The sequence below is a fragment of the Oryzias latipes genome, chromosome 21 (genome assembly GCF_002234675.1).
Source record: "Oryzias latipes chromosome 21, ASM223467v1".
Lineage (NCBI taxonomy): Eukaryota > Metazoa > Chordata > Actinopteri > Beloniformes > Adrianichthyidae > Oryzias > Oryzias latipes.
The window spans coordinates 8,056,331-8,084,241 of record NC_019879.2 but is presented as its reverse complement, the minus strand read 5'-3'; the positions used below and the strand labels follow the sequence as shown (position 1 = coordinate 8,084,241).

The following is a 27,911-nucleotide window of genomic DNA, read 5'->3' as shown; positions in this document are numbered from 1 at the left end:
TTATGCAGATGCTTTGTAAATTTGCATAAAAAGCAATTCCACAGATGGGTTTATGGCAGTAATGACTGTTCCAGTCCGCAATAAAACATCTGCTTAATCACAACAGAGACAGTCAATGGCTGCTGTGAAAACAGGCTGTCCAAGCACGTCTCAAAGAAAGTATTCTGGTGGTGATGGTGGGGGGGGGACTGGTGTGGACGGGTTGGGCAAAAATAAAAGTTGAGTCAAAACAGGAGCAAATTCAAAAGCAAATTTAGTTCAAAGGGACTTGTATCCTCCCTCCAACGTGTGCTGCTGATGCTTTGAATGCTGTGATGTTGGGAAAAATACCTTTATCGTGTTGGCAGAACAATCCACTTACTGTGTTTAACAGGAGATGGAGTTTTGTTCAAGTCAGGCCAAGTCTTTGTCTATTAGTGCCAACTGTTTTCAGAATATTCCAACTTGTGCCTTTTTTAATCTCTGAAAGCCACACACGGACACAAACTTGGGTGAAACACACAGTCTTGCTCCTCTTCACGTACACACACATTGATGCGTACACACAGAAGTGCAGCTACAAGGTCACTCCAAGTATTGATAAATCACCCAGCTGTGATTCCCTCCTGACAGCTCAAACTAACATCAAGCTGGATGGGGGAGAACAAAAGACCATCAAGCGGCCCTTTTCCTGACACTTTTATTCAATCACGGCCAGATTGCTTACGACAGCACCAGCAGCTGTTTCGTCTTCATCTTTCCCCATTTGATAAAGCTTGTCAAGTCATATTTCTGTAAGTACTTCACCTCACCCCATACTGTGCAGATCCACGCCGATTCGGCATATGCACATTCCACATGAGGGGATCGTCAAATGGGTCAGGGAGTAATGACACCCCTCTGAAGGTCGTGCATTGCTGAATTGGGGGGGGGGGGGGGGTAGAGGGTGGGAGCAGGTATCTGGGTGGAGGTGGAGTTGGGGGGGAGGAGGACAAAGCAACAAGCTGAAGGTCAAAGATAAGAACGGCCGTAGAGATATCTAAGATATCCAGTAGAAATTAAACAATGAGGCAAAGGCGGCGGGGCTTTGATTGTGTGATTGTGTTTTTACAGAGAAGGTGGGGTTGGGGTGGGGGAGTGTGGGTCAGTTGTTGGTTGCTGCGGTTGTTATTTTGGGATCCCATTTGGAGCTCTTCTGTTGACCTTGTTGGTGGTGGGATGTAGGGTGGCGATAGGACAGACAAATAATGCAGACGGCTATTGTTTTTTCTGTTACGTGACATCATCCCACACAGGGACGACCTTTAACTCTTAGCCACTGCGTTTAAATGTTTGCCCTCAGGTTACCCTTATAGGACCTGCTTCCTGGCCCTTTCCAGTTGAAGATTACAGGTGCCTCAGTTTACGCCTTAGTCACAACTGCCCTTAGAGGTGGATACGGGCTGTTTGGAGGTGAAAATGGGCAAACCTGTACAAGGACACCCCAGTGGTCTGCTTAAAATTTTATAATCCTAGACCATTCTGTTATCCCATAGAGCGATAATGTTCATGCACATGTTTTTCTACAAGCATGCTGTGGGCAACAGGTTGTAGCAACACCTAAACACCTAAATAACACATAAGGGTAAGTTAGTGGGTAGTAGCTATACGCAGGAATGTCATACCGATTTTTCAGATTTTCAACCCTCCCCGACCCTGTGGACTGTGGAAGGGGACCGTTAGTGCTGTTCACTGTTGCACGCCCCTTGAGCATCCATCGTGCACACGGTCAAGCAGCTTGACTGTTAGAAATTAGGAAATTAAACAATCAGGGCACAGTTTTTGTGGCCGTCCTGCGGGCGTCTTACAGGCTCTTATATGTCACATACACACCCTGTGCAGTCAGCATTTGGGCACCATCAATGAGGAGCCAGTGCGTGCACCTTACTAATGACTACTGTCAGCATCAGAGCACCAAACGAGATCGTACCTGTACGTCATAAGTGCGTGTAAGTTACATTAGCTTTTCAAATACATGATAAACTTACCACAAGCGCGACAATCATGCGTTTCACCTTTATAACCTACCTCAAGGTGGCTGCAAGACACGCCTGCGCTCCTTTTAAGATACAACCCAAAAACTTACAGCACCACTACAGATTAACCCCCTGTCTGGGTCCAAGTGACTGGAGCTTTTTTGTGTAAACAATGAAAGCCTTTTCTTAAATAGATCTTATTTGTGTTACAGCCAAATTGTTGGTTTGTTGTAATTTTATTATGCACCTTAATAACAAAATGTACCAGTCAGTTACTTAACCTAAAGTATAAAATCATTTTTGAGACAATTCTATAGTTTTTTTTAATCAAACATGTGTTTTTGTTGTTGTTATTTTCACTTTTCTGCTTTACATTGACTTCTGTGATAAATCCATTATCCTGGAAGCAGCATGGCTTCAGTGGAAGTTAGTCTGTTACTTTGATCCAGAATTAAATATGTCAGCAATAAGATGATGAGCTGTCATGACAGTTTCTGCCTGAAAAACTGTGTCTAAGTCGCACGGGCAGAGGACACTGTGGAGAGGGAACATAAATATCCTGACTGATGACAGTGTCTTTAACTTGGAGGGAATCATTTTTAAAAAAGAACAAGATGTGAGGTATCATTAAGATGAGGGAGAGATATTGAAAAATGTATGGATCAGAAATTAAAACAGGACTTTACACCCATAGACCTTTGTTTGGACCAACCTTATTTACAATCAAATGTGTTATTTTCTTTCAAGCCTTATTAGATGGAAATGGAATGATGTGAGCTCAGGGAAAAAAAAGGTGTTTTTTACCAAGGTCTCACACTTTGTTTTAAAGGTTGTTTCAAATGTTGCAGTTCTTCAAAAGCCCACTGGAAGCTGGTTTTAAAATGGAACAACTTCTTAGCAACTCAAGTCTGATTTTACTTCCAAAACACATGTACATTTTTTGACATTCTCCATCCATCTTTTATATCCGCTTAATATTTTTCCAGGGTCATGATGATGCTGGAGCCTATCCCAGCCACTGTCACACGAAGGCTGGTTCACCCTATGTATCAGTCCATTGCAGGAGCTTAAATGTGTGGATGGTTGGGGGGCTAAACTCCAGTCAAGACACCCAACCCACTTCAGGTAAGTGATGTTCTACTCTGAGTGACTGAGATTATTATTTCAGGGTCTCCGTGTTTGTGTTTGCCACCATACTTTTCATCATTTGATGAAAATTTACATTAATACAAGGTGTTATGAGGACATTATTGCACATTATAATAATTTTCAAGACTGACATTGCTTTTTAATCATGTTCGACAAACCAATAATTATTTTTCAATATGGTTGAAGAGGTACCTGGTAGTAAATACTTGACTCAGAGGAACAGATGGGAAATCTATATAATTCTGCTACAATTCTAATCTCATTAAAACTGTAAGAGAAAAAGAGCAAAGACTTAACTTGAAACTAATGACAACGATTTACATCCCAAATGGGTTCAGACAGTGTTCCACCCAGCCTGCACATTGTTTTCTATAATCACAAACTTACATTGTGATTAGAGACTTTAAGGTTGTTTTTCTATTGTGATAGTCACCATTCACAGAATATGAGAACTGGACTGAGTGAGTGTGACATCATCCATAGAAAATGAGCCCCATTGTAAATGCAGTCAATTCAGTCACTATTTTTTCTCAATTTGGATGCTGCTATGTTGGAAGCGGACGTCAATAAGCAGTGTTTGGTCAGAGTCAAAATCCCTTTGGCAACTACTCTCACCATTAAGGAATGAGCTTGTTGGAAGACACCCCTACCTTTGAAATGTTTAACATGAGATTACTTTTATTGAGGCATCTGATTGGTCAGTTTCTAACTTGAACAGCTTGTACTACAGAAAAAATATCACAAAAAAATAGGATTATCAAGAACACAAAAAAAAGGTAGCAGAGCAAGAATGGTTATTCTGATAAATAGAATGACTGAGTAATAGCTGTTTATTTCTCAATAGAGGCCTATGGCATTTTGGCTTCTTGGAGCCAGTGGGTACTTCCTGTTTGGAAAGTAAGAGGGGAGGAGTCACTAAGTCCAGTTCTCATATAATCATCACTTAAACATAGTCACGCAGACTTGATTTGAGTGGGGAAAATTCTGAAAAGAAAGAGCATTGGAAGGTCTGAAACCATTGCTGACAGGAAAAAAAGTCATCTTCTTGATATTACTGTGAATAGAAGAAAGAAAATGTCAAAAAACGATTTGGGAAGACACCGGAGTTACACATGGATCAGTCGAATACCAAACATCTGGGCTACTCTTCACAAGTCCAACATTTCTATGTTAAAATATTAATACAATGCTTTACCTATCTTTCTTTTTTTATGTAATGTCTAAAAAGCTGCCACGGCCTTCACTTATGTCTATCATATCCGCACCACGTGGTGTTTATCATATGTACAACTAGTTTCTTTCACTAAAGAAAGGGGGGCAGCAACACAGCTCCTGAAATCATGCCCCACAAGACATTGAAAAGTCCCACAATCACCACTTCGGTATCTTTGTTCTGAGAAAAATTCGATCTTTCAAGTCAGGTGCAATTTTGGCCGCAATGAATGTCCGCCATTTGCGAGGGGGAAAAAAAAGAGACATGTAAATCAGGTGCAACACTCGTATCAAAAATGGGACAGTTCGCTCCGCTCAGACTTGGCGCGGCTCCCAGAAATGCAGCAAGCTCGCACACAATCACTGCCTATTCATGGTGGCACAGCTGTTGTGGACATATGTTCCCCACCAAAGAGGAGGACATCAACCAGACGCACCTTGAACAGGTTAGCAGATGAATGCAGCTCAATCCTTTGACAGTCTGCCCTCCTCTTTTTTTCAGTTTTCTTCATTGTTCAACAAATACGTTCATTTCTGGTGCGGTCTTAACTTTTTCCATTCACCTGTGATTAAAGAAAAAAGTCTAAAACATCAACAATAAATTTTAATCATCTAACTTTTGTGGGATAAATCTATCAAAAACCACTACTTTGTGAAGTAGATATAAAATCAGTGAAATTGCACATTCACTGAGTGTTTCAAGAGGACAATGAACCTTAAGGAACAGTAATAAAGAATATTAACAGCCATCGCACATCCCAAGACTTTTTTCCATGATCTCAGCAAATGACCAAATGTGAGAGAAAAGATTACATTTATTCATGGCTGTCTTTCATCAAGAAGCTTAAAACCCAAACTTCAGATGTAACCCCAAAATCATATGCATATTGAGCTGACCTCGTTCACCCTCTGCCTTAAAGCCATAGAGGAGGTGTGATATGCAAAAGCCGTCAGTTCCCTCTGCTCGGCGTTTCGATGATTTCAGCACTTTTGCTTTTGCAGCTGTTGGGGGGGTGATCATGTTAAAGGAGCCTCTCCTTATGCACCATGAGTCACATGCACCAGTTCAGGAGTTGACCCATATGCGGGCTGCAGGTTTCGGGCTATAGAGGGTCGTAGACAGATGCAGACGCATCTTGGGGTAAATGGTCAATAGCGTATGATTATGTAGCACTACCTTCACTACCTTCTCAGAAGGCCCAATGCACTTTACTGTCACAGTCCCACTCACCCATGCACACACTTTTACACACTAATGGTGGCTCTGCTGCTGAACACTGGCGCCAACTGTTGAGGTGAACAGGGGTTCCATAATATTTTCTATGATCTTTTCATTATGCATTACAGGGGTTCTATTATATTTTCTATGTTCTTGTTATAATGCATTTAATGGATTTTATACATGCATGTATATTGTGTTACAGAAATATGCTTGATTCCTGCCCTCAGTAACAGATAATATGTGCCAAGGTCACCAGTAGGCCTGTTTTTGACTTTTGGTCTCTGTTTTCTTTCTGTACTGGAGTGCTTATGGAGCCACGACACCTGCAATGCAAACTAGACAAAAACACACCATTCTAATGAAGTATTTTGTATGTTTTTATCTTCCTTCACTGAATAATAAAAAAGTCTTTTTGCATGGAGGACAGAGAGAGCGGACAGCCACAGAGCCTAACAGATCGTGTTTCTCCACCTCTCCCCTTTTGCAAAAGGTCGGAAAATTCATGCAGACTCTTGTGTGTCTTTTCATTTCCCAACTGCACATTTCATTTTTGTACGTCCTGAACCATCCGAATCTGCGAAGGCCAGACGGGAAGCCAACACAACTTAACCACAGGGAACAATGTGGGGTTCAGTGTCTTGCCCATGGACACTTCGACACATGGGCACCTAGGAACCAAATTTTGCAATCTGCCATCAGAGGTTGACCTGCTCTACCTCTGTTGACCGCTCTACCTCTGCACTAAATCCACCCCCAAGATGAGCGCAGGTTTGTCTTTGCACGACTTGTATGGGGACGTCATGAAAATGTAACATACCAATGTCCTGCATGTGGTATGTCAGGCACTTCTGATGTACGAGGGAATATATCATACAACGCCCCTACGCCACACTCTAGTCGTTAGTACGATGCCCACAATGGCTACTTACAGACCACTTGCATTCGCAATGCTGCAAGCACAAGGTGTGCATGTGATACGAATGTGCCCAAATGACACCCACACAATCTAACAGTAAGTTTGCAAGCACAGAGCGCGTTGTTTAAAAGTTCACTACAGCCTGTCGCCTGCAGCAGGCCTGTACAAAAATGTGCATAAACCTTTTTGCTCAACCCCACCTGCGAGTTCCATGCACACAATATTTCCTCGTTTTTTTAACCACAGACTGTCATGATCAGAACACGAAGCGGACCCAAGTGCTGGAACCCAGAAGGAAAAACAGGTAAAAGGTTGGTAAGAAGGATTTATTTTACTGATCCAGACAGGGCAGTGAGCAGACGTGACAGTAGATGTGGAGGGTGGCTGGTGTAACTGACGAGGAGCATGGCATAGGCTCTTGAGGGAGTCGAGGCTGGAGTTCTTGGCGAGTGGCGTGCTTGGAGCTCTTGACGAGTGGCGTGGCTGGAGTTCTTGCGGAGCGCTGAGACTGTGGATCTTGAGGAAGGAAGGCGTCAGCCTGGAGATAGAGACAGCTGCTGCTCGAGGTGATGTAGACTCAGGACTCACGTGGCTTGAGATTAACCTGAGGCAGAGGAAACAAGGTTCAATTAGCGAGGCACAAGACTAAGGGAGCCAGACGTGAATCACAACGTGACTAAGCACCATCAGGGTTAACGGACTGGCGATGAATGCTGGAGCTGGGTCTCCTTATGAAGAGCAGAGGCTTGATGAGAAGATAGGATGCAGCTGAGAGTCAGGAGCAGAGCAGAGCTGGGAGGGGGAGGAGTCAGACCGAGGCACCATGATAGTACCCCCCCCTCAACGACCGCCTCCAGGCGGTCCCGGACGCCGATCAGGGTGGGCACGGTAGAAGTCCGCGATGAGGGAAGGGTCGAGGATGAGGGAACGGGAGACCCAGGAGCGTTCCTCAGGACCGTACCCTTCCCAATCCACCAGATACTGGCGACCACGGCCACGACGACGAACATCCAAGATGCGAGACACATCGAACGCCGGAGCGCCATCAATGATACGGGTGGGTGGAGGGGAGACGGACGGCGGGCACAAAGGGCTGTCCAGAACAGGCTTAAGATGAGAAACATGGAATGTGGGGTGTACCTTGAGGGCCGCAGGGAGGCGAAGACGGACGCAGGAAGGATTGATGATGCGGTCGATGACGTAAGGACCAATAAACCTGGGAGCCAGCTTGCGAGAAGTAGACTGTAGAGGAATGTTCTTAGAGGAAAGCCACACCTTCTGTCCAACCTGATATGTGGGCCCCACAACCCTGTGGCGATTGGCAGCACGGCAGTTGCTCTCCTTAGTACGAATTAGAGCAGCCCTGGTCTGGGTCCACACGCGTTGGCAGCGCTGGAGATGGTGTTGCACCGAGGGCACTGCCAAATCCAGCTCTTGAGAAGGGAACAGAGGCGGAGAGTAACCAAGAGAGGCTTCAAAAGGGGAGATCCCCGTGGCAGATGAAGTGTGGGAGTTATGAGCATATTCAATCCAAACTAGATACTTGGCCCAGTCGGCAGGATTCTGAGCTGCCAGGCAGCGAAGAGCCGCCTCAAGCTCCTGATTTGCCCGTTCCGCTTGGCCATTAGATTGGGGGTGGTAACCGGAGGTAAGGCTGACTGTGGCGCCCAGAGCTGAACAGAAAGCCTTCCAAACTTGGGATATGAACTGAGGGCCCCTGTCGGAGACGATGTTGGCGGGTATCCCATGGTGACGAAAAACATGGTGTACTAGGATGTCAGCGGTCTCGGTGGCGGTAGGTAGCTGGGGAAGTGGCACAAACTGAGCTGCTTTAGAGAACCGATCGATGATAGTAAAAATAACTGTATTGCCTAGAGAGGGGGGCAAACCGGTAACAAAATCCACAGCAATGTGGGACCAGGGTCTGTGAGGAGTGGGCAATGGGTGAAGTAGGCCTGAAGGAGGCGAGTTAGATGATTTGGACCTAGCACAAGTGGTGCAAGCGGCAACGTACTCACGCACATCCCTCTCCATGTTGGGCCAGCAGAACCTTTTCCGGATTAGATTGAGTGTGCGGAAAACCCCTCCATGGCAGGCAATACGAGAGTTGTGACCCCAGGAGAGAACGTCGGATCTGAGAGAGGTGGGAACGTAGAGGACACCGTCAGGACAGGGATCATGGTTAGGCTCCTCACCTTGGGCATTCATGACGCGGTTCTCAATGTCCCAAATAAGATTCCCCACGATGCAGGTAGGAGGGATGATCATGGTAGCAGCAGAGGCATTGTCAGGGCTGAATCTCCGGGAAAGCGCATCAGGTTTGGTGTTTCGGCTGCCTGGTCTGTAAGTAATAGTAAAATTGAACCTGTCAAAGAATAGACACCACCGAGCTTGACGAGAATTTAACCTCTTGGCAGATCTTAAGTAGGCCAGGTTTTTATGATCGGTCCACACAATGAAAGGTTGGCTAGCTCCCTCCAGCCAATGACGCCACTCCTCCAGCGCCAACTTTATGGCCAGCAGCTCGCGATTTCCTACGTCGTAGTTACGTTCTGCTGGAGAAAGTTTCCGGGAGAAGAAGGCGCAGGGTTTGAGTTTTCCTGAAGTGTTTTCTCTTTGTGAGAGAACCGCACCAACACCAGTGTCCGAAGCATCAACCTCAACAATAAATTGCCTTGAGGGGTCAGGTTGGATGAGAATAGGAGCCGTGACAAACAGAGACTTGAGAGAGTCAAAAGCGGTCTGGGCCTCAGAATTCCATTTATAGGGCTTGGAGATGGAGGTTAATTGAGTGAGGGGTGCCGCAATGCTGCTGTAGTTTCTTATGAATCTGCGATAAAAGTTGGCAAAACCCAGAAATTGTTGCAACTTTTTGCGGGTTTCAGGAGGTTCCCACTGAGAGACTGCTTCGAGTTTAGCTGGGTCTGGACGGATACTGCCTGACTCAAGAATATACCCGAGGAACTGGATAGAGGAGGCATGGAACTGACATTTCTCAGCCTTAACAAAAAGCTGGTTTTCAAGGAGTCGAGAAAGGACTTTGCGAACGTGGTTTTCATGCTGAACGGGGTCCTGAGAGAAAATCAAAATATCGTCGAGATAAACGAAGACGAACCGGTTAATGAAATCCCGGAGGACGTCGTTGACGAGCCTCTGGAAAACCGCGGGGGCGTTAGTGAGGCCGAAGGGCATGACCAGGTATTCGTAGTGGCCCAGAGGAGTGTTAAATGCGGTCTTCCACTCGTCGCCCTCCTTCATGCGGACTAGGTGGTAGGCGTTGCGAAGGTCGAGTTTGGAGAAAATGTGAGCACCTTGAACAGAGTCGAACACAGAACTAATAAGAGGGAGAGAGTATTTATCTTTGATAGTAATTTGGTTGAGCTCACGATAATCGATACAAGGTCGTAAAGTTTTGTCCTTTTTCTCAACGAAGAAAAAACCTGCACCAACCGGAGAGGAAGACGGGCGAATGTGACCGAACGAAAGTGCCTCATGGATGTAAGACTCCATGGCAGCTTTCTCGGGACCTGACAGGTTGAACAGATGACCTTTGGGCAAGGTAGCCCCTTGGAGGAGTTCTATGGCGCAATCATAAGGCCTATGAGGTGGCAGGGAATTAGCCTTAGACTTGCTAAAGACCGCTTTGAAATCATGATAACAGGCGGGTACTGACGTGAGGTCAATGTTTTCCGAATTTATGGTGGCAGCGGGCCGCATAGCAGGTATAGCGGACTGGAGGCAGTTAGCAAGACAAAAAGCACTCCAAGTTATAACGCGCTGGTGCACCCAGTCAAACTGGGGATTGTGGGTTTTAAGCCAGGAGTAGCCTAATACTACAGGATTTTGCGGAGCATGAGTAACAAAAAATTGGATGTACTCGTGGTGATTACCAGATGAAATGAGCTGAAGAGGCTTAGTACGATGGGTAATAAACGAGAGATGTTGACCCCCCAAACCGGCAGCTTTTATGGGGGTGTCTAAGGGCTCCGTGGGCAACGAGAGGGATTTAACCAAATCAAGATCAATAAGGCTTTGTTCGGCCCCCGAATCAACCAGAGCATGAGTTTCAGTAACAACGGTTCCAAAACATAACTTGACAGAGATGTAAAAAAAATCCTTAGAAGTGGGAGCGACAAACTTACCCGCCCGCGGCCTGTCATCTAGCGGGGGGTTCGGGAGTTTTAACGGAGCGGACACTGGGAAACCTGATGGCCGTGATTACCGCAGTAGAAACACAACCCCTCATCTCTACGCTTCTGCCGCTCTTCAGCAGACAGCTTGGAATGGCCGACCTGCATAGGCTCCACTGGGGGTTCGCGTGGTCTGAGTGGAGAAAAATCAGCCAGGTGGACTGGGAACGGAGACAGATTAGCGGATGGCTGTTTACGAGGTAAGGAGTTACGTTCATGATTACGTTCTCTGAGACGGGTGTCGGAACGTAAAGCGGCGGAAACTAGTTCTTCAAATGATGAAGCTTCAGGCTGTGAGCACAAGTGATCTTTTATGTTTTCATTTAAGGACTGATAAAAAATGCCTCTGAGCGCCGGGTCAGACCATCCAGCCTCCACTGCTAGGATCCGGAAATCAATCACATGGTCGCTGACAGATCGATTGCGTTGCTTGAGGCTCAGCAAACGTCTGGTGGCTTCTTCCTGCTTTCTAGGCTGATCAAAAACGAGTCGAAACTCACCAATGAATCTTTCGAAGGGGAGGTGGGAGATGGGATTGGCCGCCAGGAAGGCTTGGGCCCACTGCAGCGCTTTACTCCTGAGGGCATTGACAATGAGCGTAATTTTGCAGTGGTCCGAGTGGTAGAAACGGGGGGCCTGCTGGAAGAGGAGTTGACACTGCAATAAGAAACCCCCGCATGCCTCTACATCACCATGGAACGGCTCAGGCTGTAATCGGTAGTTTTCCGGGGCCGAGGCAGAAACGGAAGCAGTTAGGTCGCTGGGAGACGGAAGTGGTGCTGGGGCTGCGGAGCTGGATTGTTGTCTAGTCAATTCCAACAGAGTCTGTGTCATGCTATCCAGACGCCGAAATAAATCCTGCTGGGCGGAGGCCATTTGGTTCAATGTGTCGGCTTGACGTCCAAGCATGATGCCCTGCTGTTGAACTGCCAGACGGAGTCCTTCTGGGTCAGCTGGGTCGGGGTGGTGGCCAGTCCGTTCTGTCATGATCAGAACACGAAGCGGACCCAAGTGCTGGAACCCAGAAGGAAAAACAGGTAAAAGGTTGGTAAGAAGGATTTATTTTACTGATCCAGACAGGGCAGTGAGCAGACGTGACAGTAGATGTGGAGGGTGGCTGGTGTAACTGACGAGGAGCGTGGCATAGGCTCTTGAGGGAGTCGAGGCTGGAGTTCTTGGCGAGTGGCGTGGCTGGAGTTCTTGCGGAGCGCTGAGACTGTGGATCTTGAGGAAGGAAGGCGTCAGCCTGGAGATAGAGACAGCTGCTGCTCGAGGTGGTGTAGACTCAGGACTCACGTGGCTTGAGATTAACCTGAGGCAGAGGAAACAAGGTTCAATTAGCGAGGCACAAGACTAAGGGAGCCAGACGTGAATCACAACGTGACTAAGCACCATCAGGGTTAACGGACTGGCGATGAATGCTGGAGCTGGGTCTCCTTATGAAGAGCAGAGGCTTGATGAGAAGATAGGATGCAGCTGAGAGTCAGGAGCAGAGCAGAGCTGGGAGGGGGAGGAGTCAGACCGAGGCACCATGACACAGACAGCCCTTACCCATCTGTAAGGACAGCTGTGACTAAGGCAATAAGTGCTGCATAGAGGCGTCCCAAATGTTGTGGTCAATGCAGCATCAGTAAAAAACTTAAAGCAAACTAAAATGAATGTAGGAGTGTGAAGACAAAAAAAAAAACAGCACGAGAACACCCATTTGCATTTCTTAACAGTTGTGCTTTTGTCACCCATCTCCACCACTACGACCTTTTAGCGTTAGTGAAACGCTGTGGGGCCACAGAACCATGTGAAGGTTGTTCAACCATCCTGCAGAGCCATTTAGAGAAGAGAGAGCTGCAAAGCTTAGCCGCAGTGGCTCTCTAATGACCCCATCAGTGTAGCTGATGGGAACAAACGGCACCAAGAGATTTAAACACATTTGGCGAGCATGCGGTATATTTGCTCTACATGTTTCCCCTTATTGTCCTGTAATGCATTCTACGAACGCATGAATTTTGCAAAGCAATAAACCCCGTCACCCGTAATATCCGATTTCTTTCCGATATTCACCTCCGGCAGGCTGGTGAAAAAGAAAATGGAAACCAACGGCAACTTTATCAAGTGCTTCCTTAAGTATTGAAGTTATAAAGCAAGGCCACCATAATTAGTATGATTTTCAATGATCAGGGCTGTACCTCAGTTTAACAATTATAAGAAACTTTGTCAGAGATAAAAACAGAATTCAGGCTTCCCTTTGTGAGGAGATACTGTGAAGTCACAGGAGTATTCATTAAGGCCTTTGTGTCCTGTTTGAAATCATGCTGTTAAAGGCTTTAGCTCTGGGCATCTCTCTGGAAGAGATATAATGATCCTCCAATTAGAGACAGAATCATGAGACCTGTTTATTAGTCCTAATTCATCTCCTCATTGTGCTGAGCATATCAAATACTACAGAGAAAGAGTGAGCGGAAAAAAAGAAAAATCAACATTTCGCACATCATAATTACAGATGTATTAATAGTTTTGCAACAATGACAAGCGCGCAGTGTTCACATCAGCTTCTGCTATCAAGAACAATACGGCCGCGCTGTCGACGTATCCATTAAACCCACATTTATGCCGTCTCAATGGCATCTCGCATTTCAAATACGACTCTTCAGATCAATTACAAATTTTCATTAACAGGAACCTTTTTGGCATTATTAATACTTAATGGGTTTTCAGACACGTCTCCACATTTGCAGCTTATCACACTGCAGCAGACTTTGTGGCCATAGAGGTATTTTCTATGAAAAAAAAAGATGAATAAAAACAAATTGTAATGAGCAAAACTGAATGGTGTAAAATTGTAAAAATACGGAGACAAAGAGGAGCACAGATGCATTTACATGTTTGATGAACTCTTCATTGTCTCAAAGCATCTCCTTAAACAACCTTGATATTTCAATGAAAACGTGAATCATATCAGTGCAATGCTCTAGAGAACAAAGGAAAGGAAATATACTTGGGATGTTCCATTATTTGAGAGCAACCAGATACACTGGATTTTTTTTAAGCACATAACATTTAATGTCTGTAAAATATATCTATATATTTGATGTTTACTGTGTGCAATTTGTTGTTGAGTCATCTTAAAAGTATAGGATTAGAAGTAAGCAATGCTTCTCATGTCTTAGTTGGTTAAATTCCATAGTTTAAATGTTTGTTCAGTTCCAGATTTCCAAAATTTACCTCTGTGTTTAGTCTTTTTTTTCTCCCTCTTTTGCTTTTATTATTTTGGCCAACAGCAGTCCTGGACTGCCAAGGCCAGATTATTTTTGCAATTCTTTGTTCTTCCTTTAAGCATGATTGTTGCCCCCGCCACATACTCAAAAACATAAAAAAATAAAAATAAATGACTATGAATAAAGAAGGAGCTGCATTTCCAGAAGAAAATGCAGGGTTGAATGCTGTACTGCTGAATGAAAGCTGAATTAGCTGAAGAAATGGCTGAACTGTACTGGAAGAACCATGAACAGTTAAAGGTGCAAAAGTCCTAGCAGGAATAAGCTGAAAAAGTTGAACATTGTAATAGTAGAATGGCTGAAATAGGTCAAAATTTGTAGGACTTAAGCATGAAAGCTGAAATTGTTGAAAAAATGGCTGAATTGTTGAAAATTTGAAGATGTTGCTAAAATGGCTAAAAGTACTAGCATTGGAATCAGCATCATCAACTGACTCCAAAAAACACATTGTTTGAGAGTATCATATTGGTAAAAGCTACATGTTCTAAGTTGATAGAAAATCCACTCTTTTCAAAATGGCGGCTTTTCTATTGATTTTATCTCCATAGCAACCATTTTATGTTTGGGTCGCCTGGAGATGAGGAACAAATCAATGTCGGTTTCAGATGAATCGGAAAAAGTAAAGTTTTGGACGTCCTTAGCAACGAGCTTTGTTTGCTAACCACGCCCACATTCCTTATATGTCCAGATCCAGTGAATTTCAATATGTTCAGTTCCAGCCATGGATGAAGTTTATTGCAACATTTGCTTCACATTTTGGCACAAAATGCCCACCAAACAGTAGGTTGTGTTGCCATCCCATAATAATTTCAAAACGTATGTTGAAGTCCAAAGCCTTGTGAGCATTTCAATGTTTGAACGGTGCCTCTAGCTGAAAGCATGTTAAAGTTATAATGCTTGAAAGCAACAAAGGTTTTCAAGGATTCTTCATGTATTTAAATGAAGCAAAAATCTTGGAAAATCCTGGAAAATCTTGGAATATCTTGAAAAGTTCAAAGATTTGAAAGACTAAAAGTCGTAGCTGAAAGGAATAAGCTGAAAGGGTTGAACATTGTAATAGTAGAAGGATTAAAATACGTGAAAGTTTGAAGAAGTTTAAAATTGCCTCACATTTTGGCACAAAATGGCCGCCAAACTGTAGGTGGTGTTGCCATCCCATAATAATTTTGAACCTTATGTTGAAGTCCAAAACCTTGTGAACATTTCAATATTTGAACGGTGTCTCTAGCCAAAAGAATGTTAAAGTTACAATTGTTTAAAGAAGCAAAGGTGTGGCCAATGGAGCAAAAAGATTGGAAAATCTGGGAATATCCGGGAATATCTGGAAAAGTTCAAAGATTTGAAGGACCAAAAGTCATAGCTGAAAGGAATAAGATGAAAGGGTTGAACATTGTAATAGTAGAATGGTAAAAATAGGTGAAAGTTTGAAGAAGTTTAAAATTGCCTCACATTTTGGCACAAAATGGCCGCCAAACTGTAGGTGGTGTTGCCATCCCATAATAATTTTTAAACCTTATGTTGAAGTCCAAAACCTTGTGAACATTTCAATATTTGAACGGTGTCTCTAGCCAAAAGAATGTTAAAGTTACAATTGTTTAAAGAAGCAAAGGTGTGGCCAATGGAGCAAAAACATTGGAAAATCTGGGAATATCCGGGAATATCTGGAAAAGTTCAAAGATTTGAAGGACCAAAATGTCATAGCTAGAATAAGATGAAAGAGCTGAACATTTTCATAGTTGAACGGTTAAAATAGGTGAAAAATTGTAGAAGGAGTTTAACTGTGAACTTCTGAACGAAAAATTCTCCATGTATTTCAATGGAGCAAAAATTCCCGGAAAACCTGGAATATCTTAAAAAGTAAAAGGATTTGAAAAACCAAAAGTCATAGCAGAAATAAGATGAAAGAGATGAACATTTTAAAAGTAGAATGGTTAAAATAGGTTAAAAATTGTAGAAGTAGTTAAACGCCAAAAAACGGCGGAAGATACTATAATAATAATAAATAAAGAGAAACAGGAAAACAAAGGGTTGAATGCTTTACAGCATTCAACCAATGACTATGAATAAAGAACGATGACATCACAGTAGGAAAAAGCAAAAAAGAAAAAGGTGTTGGGCCAAAATTTCTTATGGGGGTAAAAAAAGAGAAAAGCAAATTAATTTCTAAATTCCCTCCCTAATCCCTAACTACTAAAAAAGAAACATAGTGCGAAACTATCTAGTGCCCTGGATTTTAAAAGTAAAAAGTAATTTTAAAAGTAAAAAAAATGTTTAAACAGCAAATATGATGTCACAATTTTACTAAGTTAAAACATAATAAATATTAAAATCTTTCATGGACCATTTATGAATCCACTGTGTTCTGATGATAAAAACGTTGATAGTTTGTTAAAAAATATATTTAAACATAATTTTTCACAAAACTTTTTTCAAACGCAATGCATTGTGGTGTATCTTCTCCAATCTAGTGAGCATTGGAGCACACTGTTTCTTCATGTAGATTGTAGATTCGGACAGCCCTACAAAGTGGGGAACGCACTTTATAGCGTGTAGGGAAGGAGTTAAGACATAGCCTTAAACACATGTGTCGGGGATATCCAAAAGAAGTTATGAAATGATTGGTGGATGGCCACAGGGCCTACAGCTTGATAGCTATTTCATGTTAAAATTTGCCAATTTCCACATTGGCGGAAATCTTGTATTTGAGTGATCTTCACAAATTTCACAAGCATGCCACCAGCTTAAGACCACAACCAAAGTTTCAGTGACCGTTGACCTCGGAAAGAAGCATGCGGAATTTAAAAAGAAAAATTAACATTTAGTACCTTCTACACATTTAAACTCCTCCTAGGGACTTTGTCCTATTGCCTCCTAAGTCTTCCAGCATTCTTGGCTGTAGACTTTTAACGGCGTGGCGAGCTTGCAAAAGTGACTTTCCCCTGTTACTCGCACATTTTTCATTTCAAATGAGTCGTTGGCTCAACCTGACCGAAACAATATGACATACGGTATGAACAAATTAAGAATGTGGGCATGGTTAGCAAAAAACCTCAGTTGCCAAGGAAATCCCCAATTTTTTTTCTTACTTTTGCCAATTCTTCTGAAAATAATGTAGACCTGGTCGTCACCCGTAGGTGACCAAGAAACAAAATGGTTACCATGGAAATAAAACCAACACAAAATCAGCCATTTTGAAAAAAAGATTTTGTTTTTTTTCCATGAATTTTTCAATGCAGTTCTGACCATGGCGGCAGGGGTTGAAGGGGAGAGTGAGGGACATGTAGCAGCTGCTCACTCAGTGAGGCCGGGTACAAAAGTGGGCGGCGAGAGCAACGCCATACAGTGACATTTGTGGCTTTCATTTTTTTTGTCTTCTTTATCTAAATTTGATTCCAGTGTCACGAATGAGGCTATGTGTATGTGTATCAGAAGTGTTGTTACGTTTTTACCCTATGACATTACGTTTTCTTCTTTTTGTAAGCATTCTTGTTCTTTTGTTTGTGTTTATCTTTAGCAGAATGTCTTTTATCCTGTTTTTACACGAACCCTCACCATCCTGGTTTCAGATTATATCAGCTTTATGTTTGACTGTAAAGTGCCTGTTGACACTGTTCCCACATTATGTAAGCAGTATCGTCTCATCACGTTTCCTTTTTCTCTTCTTTTTTTAAACTTCACATTTCCTTTAAAACATACAGATTACTTTTCATCAAGAGGCCGATTTATTTTTCTCTTCCCTTTTTTACTGGAACTGTTATAAACTTAGGTTTTCATTGCTGAAAAATTAGCTGTTTGCCTCAGCTTGTGCAGGAAGTAAGATACCATTTTGACACTTTTATTTATGTCACCAACAACATTTCTATTCCTCTTTCTTGTCTTATTGGTAACTCCTGTTCAAACCCAAACGGCTGAATTTCAGCAAAATAAGGGAATATGTGGGCTAGGAGGTGAAGCTGAGGACACGAGCTTGACTGAGCCATCTGCTGGCAGGTGGAAACGTTCGCTGACTGAGGCCAAACGCCGCCTGTCCAAGAAAGAAGAGCTTCTTCAGAGAATTTTTTCTTTTCAAATTCTAAGAATAGCATTGGAATGATTAAACTCACGACATGTTGAAAAGATGTAAAACAGTTCCATTACAGTTTTAATAAAAAATTCATCAGTTCTTTTTGCAGATTTGGTAAGTAGAGGAACATTCCCACTAGTTTGATCCACATTGAGGTTTTTTCCTTGTCCTCATGCTTTGGCAGGTGTGAAAGGTCATCTGATCTGGTGCAACCCAAACAAGCTATTTCCTTCAGAACCAGACATCAAGTTTCAGCTGTTAATGAACTCTGGTGCAGTTCACTTTAATGTAAATACTCTGTGGGTTGCAACCAACCAAGTGAAAGTGGGGAACCAAATGGAGTCAATGACTTATGTGATGAGTGTTATGATTGGGACAGAAAAATGTAGTCAAACAAAAAAATCCCTGAAAGGTATTGTAGCTAAATGATGGGAAATGAGAACGTGAATCAACATCTCATATCATTCCAGCGGGGCGCAAACTGCATTTATTCATTTCTCCTCCATGATCAATTTTCTAATGATTGGTACTCCCAAGAGTTATAGGGGACGCCATCCATACGCCACGTTCACTCTGAGTTTCTGACTGGTCAAAGTTCAGTTTGGTTTTAACTTTCAGCTTGTGTTCAATGGAAACGCGTTTTGTACGTAGAGCCTGAAAATGGTCATAGAAACTTGCGCAGCTGTGCACAGAAGCCTGTTTACGCATTTTTGCGTATACATTTTTTATTGGGAGAGGTTGCTTGAACGTGCATCGCTGGAGGCTGTGTGAACGTGGCTTTAGAGCCTCATGCATTAAGGTGTGCAAATAAACTTGATGCAAATTTGCAAAAGAAAAGAAAACTGACAGGTAACCCTCTGTCGGATGTCAGAACTCTGTCTCGCTCTCTGGTCATTGGCGGGAGCCGTCCCCAGAGTTCTAACCACACAACATCTCCCAGCAACCCCCAGCACATACTTCCTGTCGCACACCTGGCCCATGGTATTGTTTGTGCCACTCTGCCTTCATTATTGAGCGTTGTATCTTGATCTGATCGGCTGTTTCCTGACCCTGTGTCTGACTTCATTTGCCTGCCACCTGCCCCGACTCTCGTCTGGATCCTGACTACCCTGTCTCTCCTCTGATGCTCTCATGCTTGCTATTGACCCCTGCCTGCCTGACCCTGATTTAGCTTTGTGTACTCAGCTGACCTCATAAACCTCCTGCTCAAAAGGGACCCACATAGTGATGTGTCAGACATGAAATTGTGTTCCGATTGCTGGTTTGTGTCCATGTCTGATAGGACAAGTAGGCACTGGATAAACGACTGTAGCCACTGTTGTGGGGACACATAAAGCTGTGAAAGGCTAAATTTTTATTTACGCTCAAATTAACATTTTTGGAATGCCACGGAAAAACCAAATTAGAGACATGCTGCCTATCCTTCTGAGCCCGTATCCTGACATTAAAAAAAGAAAATATATCTCTTTCCCACAAATGAATATCTTGTTCGCACAAAATAATATTCCGTTCCCACAAGATAATATTCCGTTCCCACTAAATACTATTTTGTTCCCTCAAAATCATTACTTCGTGAAAAACGAAATATGACGCGAACAATTAAGTCATTCATAAACACGGATATGCTCTCCATTCGTTTGCCAACTTCTGTGTCTCTTTGACCCACATTGGTTCAAGACAGGAAAAGAAAAACAAGAACAATCAATTTATTATTGTCTCAATGAATATAAGAAAAATATCATAAGATTTAGAATGTCCAAGCTTGCTGTTTCACAATTTTCACACCGCAGTGATTCTCTGGACATAGCTCCTAGCTCCGCCGCAGAGCTCTTTAGTTTGTCTTGCCGGCATTCGGGCATCTGGCTGACCGTCTTGTAGTTTAGGGTCGAATAGGAATAATAATATTCAGGACTTGTCTTTTATTAACATACTCTTTAGCAGTCACTTTACATCCAAAGGCTAGTAGGCTACATGCTACCTAGCTCATCATTATTCTGTTATTCACGTCATGGGATTCATAAACACAGCTGTGAGCAACCTATTGCTCACAACCGTGTTTATGAAGTTAGGAGATAGGAGCTATGTCCGGTAGGCGAAGCAGCAATCCATGTTTATGAATCACTTATGACGTAAATAATTACTTCGTTCGCACGAAATGAATTAATGCGTGGGAACGGAATATTATTTTGTGGGAACAAGTGACTATTTCGTTCGCACAACTTAATTATTTCAAGGGAATCAAGTAGTATTTCGTGGGAACGGAATATTATTTTGTGCTAACAAGATATTCATTTATGGGAACAAGATATTAATTTGTGGGAATGAAATATATTTTATTTTTTGAATGTCAGGACACAGGCTCCGTACTATCCATCTCCAGTGCTTAAATATTAATAAACCCTTTTATAACTTCTAAAAAAGATTACTGTAATGCCCTCCTTTCTGGAGTTTAGCAAACTACTATTAAGCTTGTTCAAACTTAGCGGCACACATCTTACCCAAGACCAGGAAGAAGAAGAACATTACTCCAATTTTGAAACCTCTGCAGTCAGCTTTAGGATTGATTTTAAGATTATTTATCAGTTTATAATAGTCTTAATGGAATTAGACCCTCATTTTTTTCTGAATTACTTTTAGTTTATGACCCTCTAATCTTTAAGTGTTCACTTTCTAGCACTGTGGGACTCACCTGTGGAACCCTCCACCTGAGGATGTGAGGGCTTCATCCTCTGTGGAGCTTTTTAGAAAAGTTAAAAGAAAGAAAAGTAGTTTGTTTTTTCTTTTTAATATTTACTTGTGCTTTAATTTGATGGACAGTTTTAACCCGGTTTGTTTTTGTATAACATGTTAGTGTGTGTGTGTGGGGGGGGGACTGTTTTGTATACTACTTTTACTATAATTTTAATTTCTTATTTTATGTAAAACACTTTGGGATGTTCTGTAGCAGGAAAAGTGCTTCATAAATAAAGTTGAATTTGAATCCATTGCGGGAATCCTGGAGCCTCTGGATAAGTTAAGGGCTGACATGGAACCGTTTAGGAGTATGAAACTGTCTTTGTATTTCAAAGTTGGATGTTTCCTCCTCAGTCCTCTACCACGCCTCTTTATATTTCATAGGCTGCTGAACTCTGAAGCCCCTCCCAGTGGCTTGTACATGACAAGGTTCTGGGACGTTTTGGCACAGGCCAGGGCGTCCCACATTAGCAATGGTACTACACATGCATTATGGGAGACAAATGTCTGAGCATCTTTAAAGGCTGCAGACTGTTTCATTGGCTCTTTGGGTTCTTGCTTGTTTCCTATGGATGCTATTGAGGTTCTGAAAGAACAACCTGTTGTTCTAGCCAGGCCCGGATTTGAGAACCAAGATCCTCCAAATAAATACTGATAATTGTTGGATTACAACAAATGTTCAGAGAAAACATTTCTACAGGAGGTGACTACTATGTTGCACTTTTTTATCCCCTTTTCTTGAAAAGCCTCCTGTGTGTCGTACTCCAGTGATCCTTGAGTATCTGATTTATTTTCGCCGTACCAGGGCTGCTCCTGCAGCTCGATATTGTTTCAGAGGCTTTTCTTCAACGGGCCTCCCACCTGTCTCACTCTGCCTTTGCCATCTGGTCAGATTTCATTTAGCAGTTTTGACCTTCCTGCTCTCCTCCTTTCATATCTCACCATGGCAAAATCGTGAAGCTCGCTGGATCCTCATTTCAATACGGCTTTCTGTGCCTGAATTACACAATCAATTCTAATACAATACAAGTTTGATTTTTAACCAGCAACTTCATAAACACACAACAATGGCACTCTGTTTGCATAAGTATGCAATTTTGGGGTTTGGCAGGTTAAGTTTATTCACCATAGTTTATTGTTACTTATGCCACTTATGATCTTTGGGATTCGTTAGATATGTCATAAATGAATCTAGGGTTCACACACAAGAAAAGAAATACAATTTTATAGCATTCTTTAGCACTGAGGTCAGTTTGTTTGATCTGCCACAATGTCTGGAAGGTTTTTCTCAAATGCAAAGGAGACATTATATGTAAATTGAGGGTGGTGTGGACCAAACAGAACACTGTAAAAATTGAAAACCTTAAAACCTTTATTGCTTAGGTAAAAGTAAAACAATCTTGCCATTGCAAACACGTTTAAATTGTATCTCAGTTGATGGAATAAGTCTCACTCTCATCAACTTTTGATCTACTGTAAAAGCATTCCCAGCATAATCTTTTAAATATTGTTTTTTATTATGATTTTACCGTTTTTAGCCTAAATCAAAATACTGTGTGGATTGTTGGCTCTGAGTAAGTTCGCCCTGACTTCCCAACATCTCTTTGTTTTCACTCTATCTCGCTAGCTTACAGCCCCTTACATATCAACGTAACATTAGCGGTGCAAAGAAAATGGCGAGCAATATTGAAGCTGTCTATACACACAGTTTTGAGCTCAGGCGAGGAAAACATGAATGTTGGATGTAGTCGTCTCCAAATGGATGCTTGTGGTCTGCTGACTGTTGCACCTACGTCACAACTGCCAGCATGTTTTATGTCTGCTCCTGATTCACAACAATTTGAATAAAGAAATCCTGACAAGTGCAGTTTTAAACTCAATTAGCGTGATATATTTCCTCCATCATGAGAAAAATGCCACAAGAACATGTTAAAAACACCAAACCCCCAATTTTTAATGGGGTCATTCTTGAAAACAAAAAAAAGAAAAAACAAAACTTGCATTAAGTGTGTGAAAAAGATTGCCAACATCAAAAGATTTGCTAAAAAAAAAGATAGAAAAAGAAAAATGTACCAAACACAAACTTCCTCTTTAGGGCCACGTCTGTTCTAAAGTCCAGTAAAGACTTCCTCATTGTTAATTAATCTGAGTTATTTCTGAACAGGAAAGTTATTAATTTAGCCATGGTGAAGGGCTTTCAAAGACAAAGTCCCCTAAGAAACACAACGTTAGCATTCCTGGCCTCTGCAGTGAAAAGTGCCTTCAGGACACTCGATCTAATATCACTTCTGACGTTTGTTCATTATTGTTTGAGAGTGAAAAGAAAAACCCTAGAGGAGAAAAACTAAGAAAACTAAAAAGTACAGCATTGGGTGGTAAATGTGGCAAGACATTAGATTACTCTTTGCTATAAAATCTCTGGATTAAAATGTGACTACTTCCTTCCATAAAAATCTGATTTGCAACTTTTATGAAATTTAAAATCTCCTACTTAATGAACTAGATGAATTTAGGAGTCATTTTTTTAGATTTTGATCATAATCTCACAGAAGATTCAGGTTGTACTGACATATTTAGGAGCTTGGATTTCTTGCTTTTTTGAATTCTACGAATTATAAACAAGTAAAAGATGAAAAGCATACGAGCGAGATACAGTGAGTCCTGCAGCGTAATCTCCAGCAAGCATGACTTGGATAACTTTGAAAAACACTGAGATGAAAACCCATAAAATGATTACGAACGGCAGCCAGAATGACAAGTATTATCAACAAAAATTAATCAGGTGCATCTTTTCATGAACTCAATTAATAATGTGCAACAACGGGGTTCTTTTTTCCCTGGAATGAAAATTAATTAGCAGGGGAAGGTCACTCTGAGATGCTGACATCACTCATCAGGCCGCAGTGGCAGTTCTAATTATTTGTCTTCCAGGCTTGGCTGATCAAAAATTATTGCCATACCTGAGCAACATTCAGAAAAAAATCTTTGTTTAAAGCGCTTTTAATTAGAGCTGCTATTTGATTAATGCAGTGTAAGCACTCAGGATCGGCCCTCTTATCAGCATTTCTGACAAGTTTGCTGGGTATTGTTGTGTGAAAGACGTTTTACTGACGCTAAGCGACTGTTTAGTATCTAATTCATTCCCGTTAGTTGCAATTAAAAAGCTATTTACCACAAGAACACTTGTTGATATTAATATAGATGTTGTTAACTTTGACAAAGCACTTTCTGTCCATACTTGAAAATGTGGCACGAAGTGCAAAAGAAAAAGTGAACAAGCTGGTGCAAACGATGGCACGTCCACGCTTCCATTGTTGTGGTGGATTGCACAACGATCAACCTAGTTACACATCCTCAGAGAGAACAAGTGTGACTCTGTAGCCTCACAGTTTATTGTGTTTTTGTCAGCTGTAATTAATAGCAAAAGACAAAGGTCACAGTAAGCCAACATGATTACCTAATCCCTGCCTGATAGCATATCTCGCCACTGTCGGACGGAGAAAGAAGAAGCTGTCACAAAGCAGTGCCATGATAAAAGCTTCAGCAACTTGGCGCGCTCTTTTTGCTCTGAGTTATTGCGCCGACTCCTTGCCTGAACTATCTCCAGCCCCTTACTACATCAATTTACATTACCTGCAAATTAGCAAAGTTCTACTTTCAAGCTCACAGTGCATTTGATCCAAATAGAGTCTAAATGCCATTTCTGTTCCTATTAACCTACAGATCGGTGTGGCAGATATTTTCATGAGGTTGCTGGGGAAAAAACACGAGGCTAATGGCTTGGTTGTGACAGCGCTATTCATGATGATTTATGATTCTGTGTTTAAGTTGATTACTCCACTGCTGACTCGGAATACTATTTCAATTAGTGCACTGAAGGTCACTCCACGAAATCCCTCCATAATCTATTCCTATTAACACTAATGCGTGGAGTATCCATATCTGTTCACCCTTGTTGATTCAAATCATCCCCACTCCTAACGGCCGGCTTGTTTACCAGTTTACTGGTTCGGACGTATCCTAGATGGTAATTTTCGCTCCTCCATGTATCATTAATGTCTTCAGTCTTGACACATGGCTAGAAGGGACATCTCAATAGAGCTCGGCTGCATTTTTATGGCTTTTATTGTTTCTAATTTGTTTTACAGATCAAGTGATATTTATGCTGAATGAAATTGATCCTGAAAGCCCTATAGGCAAGCGTGGTTAATATTGGGAGGTTAGGAAGCAACAACCCCCCTATTACTTGTCATCATGAGAGCCAAAATAGCCTCGGCGTGATCAAAATTTTAGAGGTCTAAATTAATTTTGCATCACTTTCATTCATACTCCCACTCACCCATGCAGAGGAGGAAATTAGCTACCTGTATTTAATCTAATATGTTCCCACTGTAAGCGCTGGTGGACATGATAGACTTAATCACTTCATACTGAATCAAAAGGCTCACCAGACACGGCTGAACAATGCATTAACTTTCAAAGACAAAATGGTGTCCTACTTTACCTGAAAGTAAACTCTGTATTCTGATCTCACCTAGGGCAGAAGTTAGTAAAGCCCGCTGCTTTTTAGCCTCCTGTTTCCCTAAACGTTTCAGGGTAAAGTTTATCTTTATCCTTTTTTTAAATGTCTGCAGCTGCTTTCAACTTTATTTGTACACTAGATTTCATGAAGGAACCATTTAAATGTGATATAAATTTTCCTTTAACCCATAACTGTCAAAGTGGGAGCCAAAAAATCGGATGCCAACTTTCAAGCAATTTCACTGCTTGGACAACTTTATTAGCAGCATTAGAAAGCTGCTTGCTGAATAGTATGCATGATTATTTTGGTCTGTGCGAACAATTGCCACAATAAATTCATACTTGAAGAAAACACTCCTGGTTTTTGTCTGTGAAATGCAGATTTCTTTTATTTTGAAGTCAAAGGTTGTTTCCTCACTGGCTCTTTTCTGCAAAAAAAAAAAAGTTCCAAATACGGTACGTTTGTTTTTTGTTAAATTTACTATCTTGAGGATTTTAATTTAGCGTTCTGCGAAGCTTCTTTAAGGAAACAATGGATGTATTTTTGACATGTGACATGCGTCGGGTCACTCAGCTTGACACGGGTCATCTAACTCATGTTAGATTTGGCGGAGAGAACACAGTAGTTTTTCAAAATAAAACTTCCTTCAAGATCATATTATAAATACAACAAAAAAATGTTTTGTTTTGTTTTTTGCGGCCCGGTTCCAACTGTCCCGGTGGTCGGGGACCACTGCTTCAGCGGAATCTTCAGAAAGCAACAAGGGAGGCCCGAGCACAGGAAGCATCTTCCAGAAGAGGGTGAAAGTGCTGACATTGTCAACAGTTGATGGGACTCTATCTAAAGGATAGGTGAAAACACTTGGGAGCAGTGGCATCAATTTTCAAGATGATTTAACTTCATGCTCCTGTGTTGGAGGAAAGAAACTTTAGACCCCTGATTTACCTTCAATGACAGCCGCGCGGCCCCCGAAACAATGTTTCCAAGGCTACTAGCGAATGACGAGTGGTCACGTCTGTACAGACGTCCCCATTGGTTTGATTTATGTGACCGGGATCCAATAAAAATGGCAATCAAATCAACCCAGCCACTTTACAGGTAGAGGGCTGTCTGATTGAGTTGTCGAAGGCATGGCTGAGGCTCAGAATGATTATGCTAGGAAACAGAGAGGGGTCCATCTCTTTGCAGCCAACAAGGACACCATACATCTCCCCATGCAGCTTTCCTACTCCACTGTGAAATGTATCCAAAATAACCGCACACATCCCGCTCGCCTGCCTCCTCTCTCTGAAGGTTATTTGTCGTCTGAAGGACTCTCCTTGTCAGAGTATGATGAATACCATGTACACAGACAGGAGCAGCGTCAGGTCCACGATTAGCCGGAAAACTCACTGATCTGTGAATAACCTAAAAAAGAGGAGCTGAAGATTAGCCATGATGCTTTTAGGAATGATCCATCAAACTCAACTACCTGCGCCAGTCAAATGAATCATCTCACTTGATTCTTTAACCCAGGCGAAGAGCGAGTGACTGCCGCGCTCCCCGCAGGTCACAGAGATCATTTCCAGGATGTTTATTTAATCAGTGCTATCCATTTTCCTACTGATCATCTTTTATCAATCCCGTCCTTGGGGATGAGTCAAGCACACAATGATGTTAAAGGTTGTGGTCTTCGCTTTACGGCTTTCCCCCTGCAGAAACCTGCCAGCGATTGTGGACAGGAACGGCTGCCGTGATGTTAAACCGATACGTGAAATATGCTCTATATTTGGCAGGCCTGTTAGCGGCACGCTGCAGACAACAAAGCGCTTCGAAATGGAGGAAAAGGGAGCAAACAATAATAATGTGAACTTTTTACCTCAGCTTTGAAGGAACGACGACTCAGGCAGGCCTGTTTACATGGAAGCGCACATTTCAGGAAGTAAATTGGATCAAAGTACAAGCAGCTGCTTAGGCACTTACCTGCTTGGATAAGCAGAGTGGAATCACCATCATTGTTGCATTAGAGCAACTCGTTTCAGTCACCAACAGGAAAGCAAGCAGGAAGAGGAGAGGGAAGCCGATAGTACCAGCTCCTTGTGTCGTGAAGGAGCTGCTGGCTGGGAGCCAGCAGAAGAACGGAGAACAATTGAACATCCCCGTCGGGTTTTTTTCAGACCTGGAAACACAATCATCCTGCTGGAAAAAAACAATGCATTTTACAACAGGTACAAACACATCCTCTGGAATATTAAGTGAACATCTCAAATTCAATGTAAAAACCCGCACAGTGGCTGGAATGCTACGTTCACACGTCATCTGATGCACTTTCAAGAAGGTTCTTGAACATGGGTCTAGTAGTCCATGGTGTTCACACTGGACAAGCAGGGAGGGGCTTCTCCTTTTTCTTTTTCTACTGTTTACTGGCGCTTGTCCATCACCTGCAGTTGGAAGAGGTTCGGTGTGAAATGTCAAAGCTGTACAAATCTCACAAATCCTGCCCCAGGCTTTTTCTATCATAGCTCTATTCCAAGACGGCTATTTTTAATTTCCCCCTCCATGATCAATTTTCAAACAGTTGGCACTTCTGTGAGTCAGAGTTCAGAGTTCATCATGGTTTAACATTCAGCAGGCGTTCATAGGCCTGAAAATGGTCGTA

At 42.3% G+C, this 27,911-nt stretch overlaps 1 long non-coding RNA gene across 1 annotated transcript; it reads right to left on the bottom strand.

Moving 5' to 3' along the window:
- Window positions 1–24,575: 24,575 nt before the first annotated feature.
- On the bottom strand, window positions 24,576–27,688 carry LOC110017411. The gene is made up of 3 exons (XR_002292810.2): window positions 27,542–27,688; window positions 27,236–27,451; window positions 24,576–27,164 (listed from the first exon to the last, which is right to left on the bottom strand). It is a non-coding gene; the product is annotated as an uncharacterized LOC110017411 (long non-coding RNA).
- Between the last annotated feature and the right edge of the window lie 223 nt (window positions 27,689–27,911).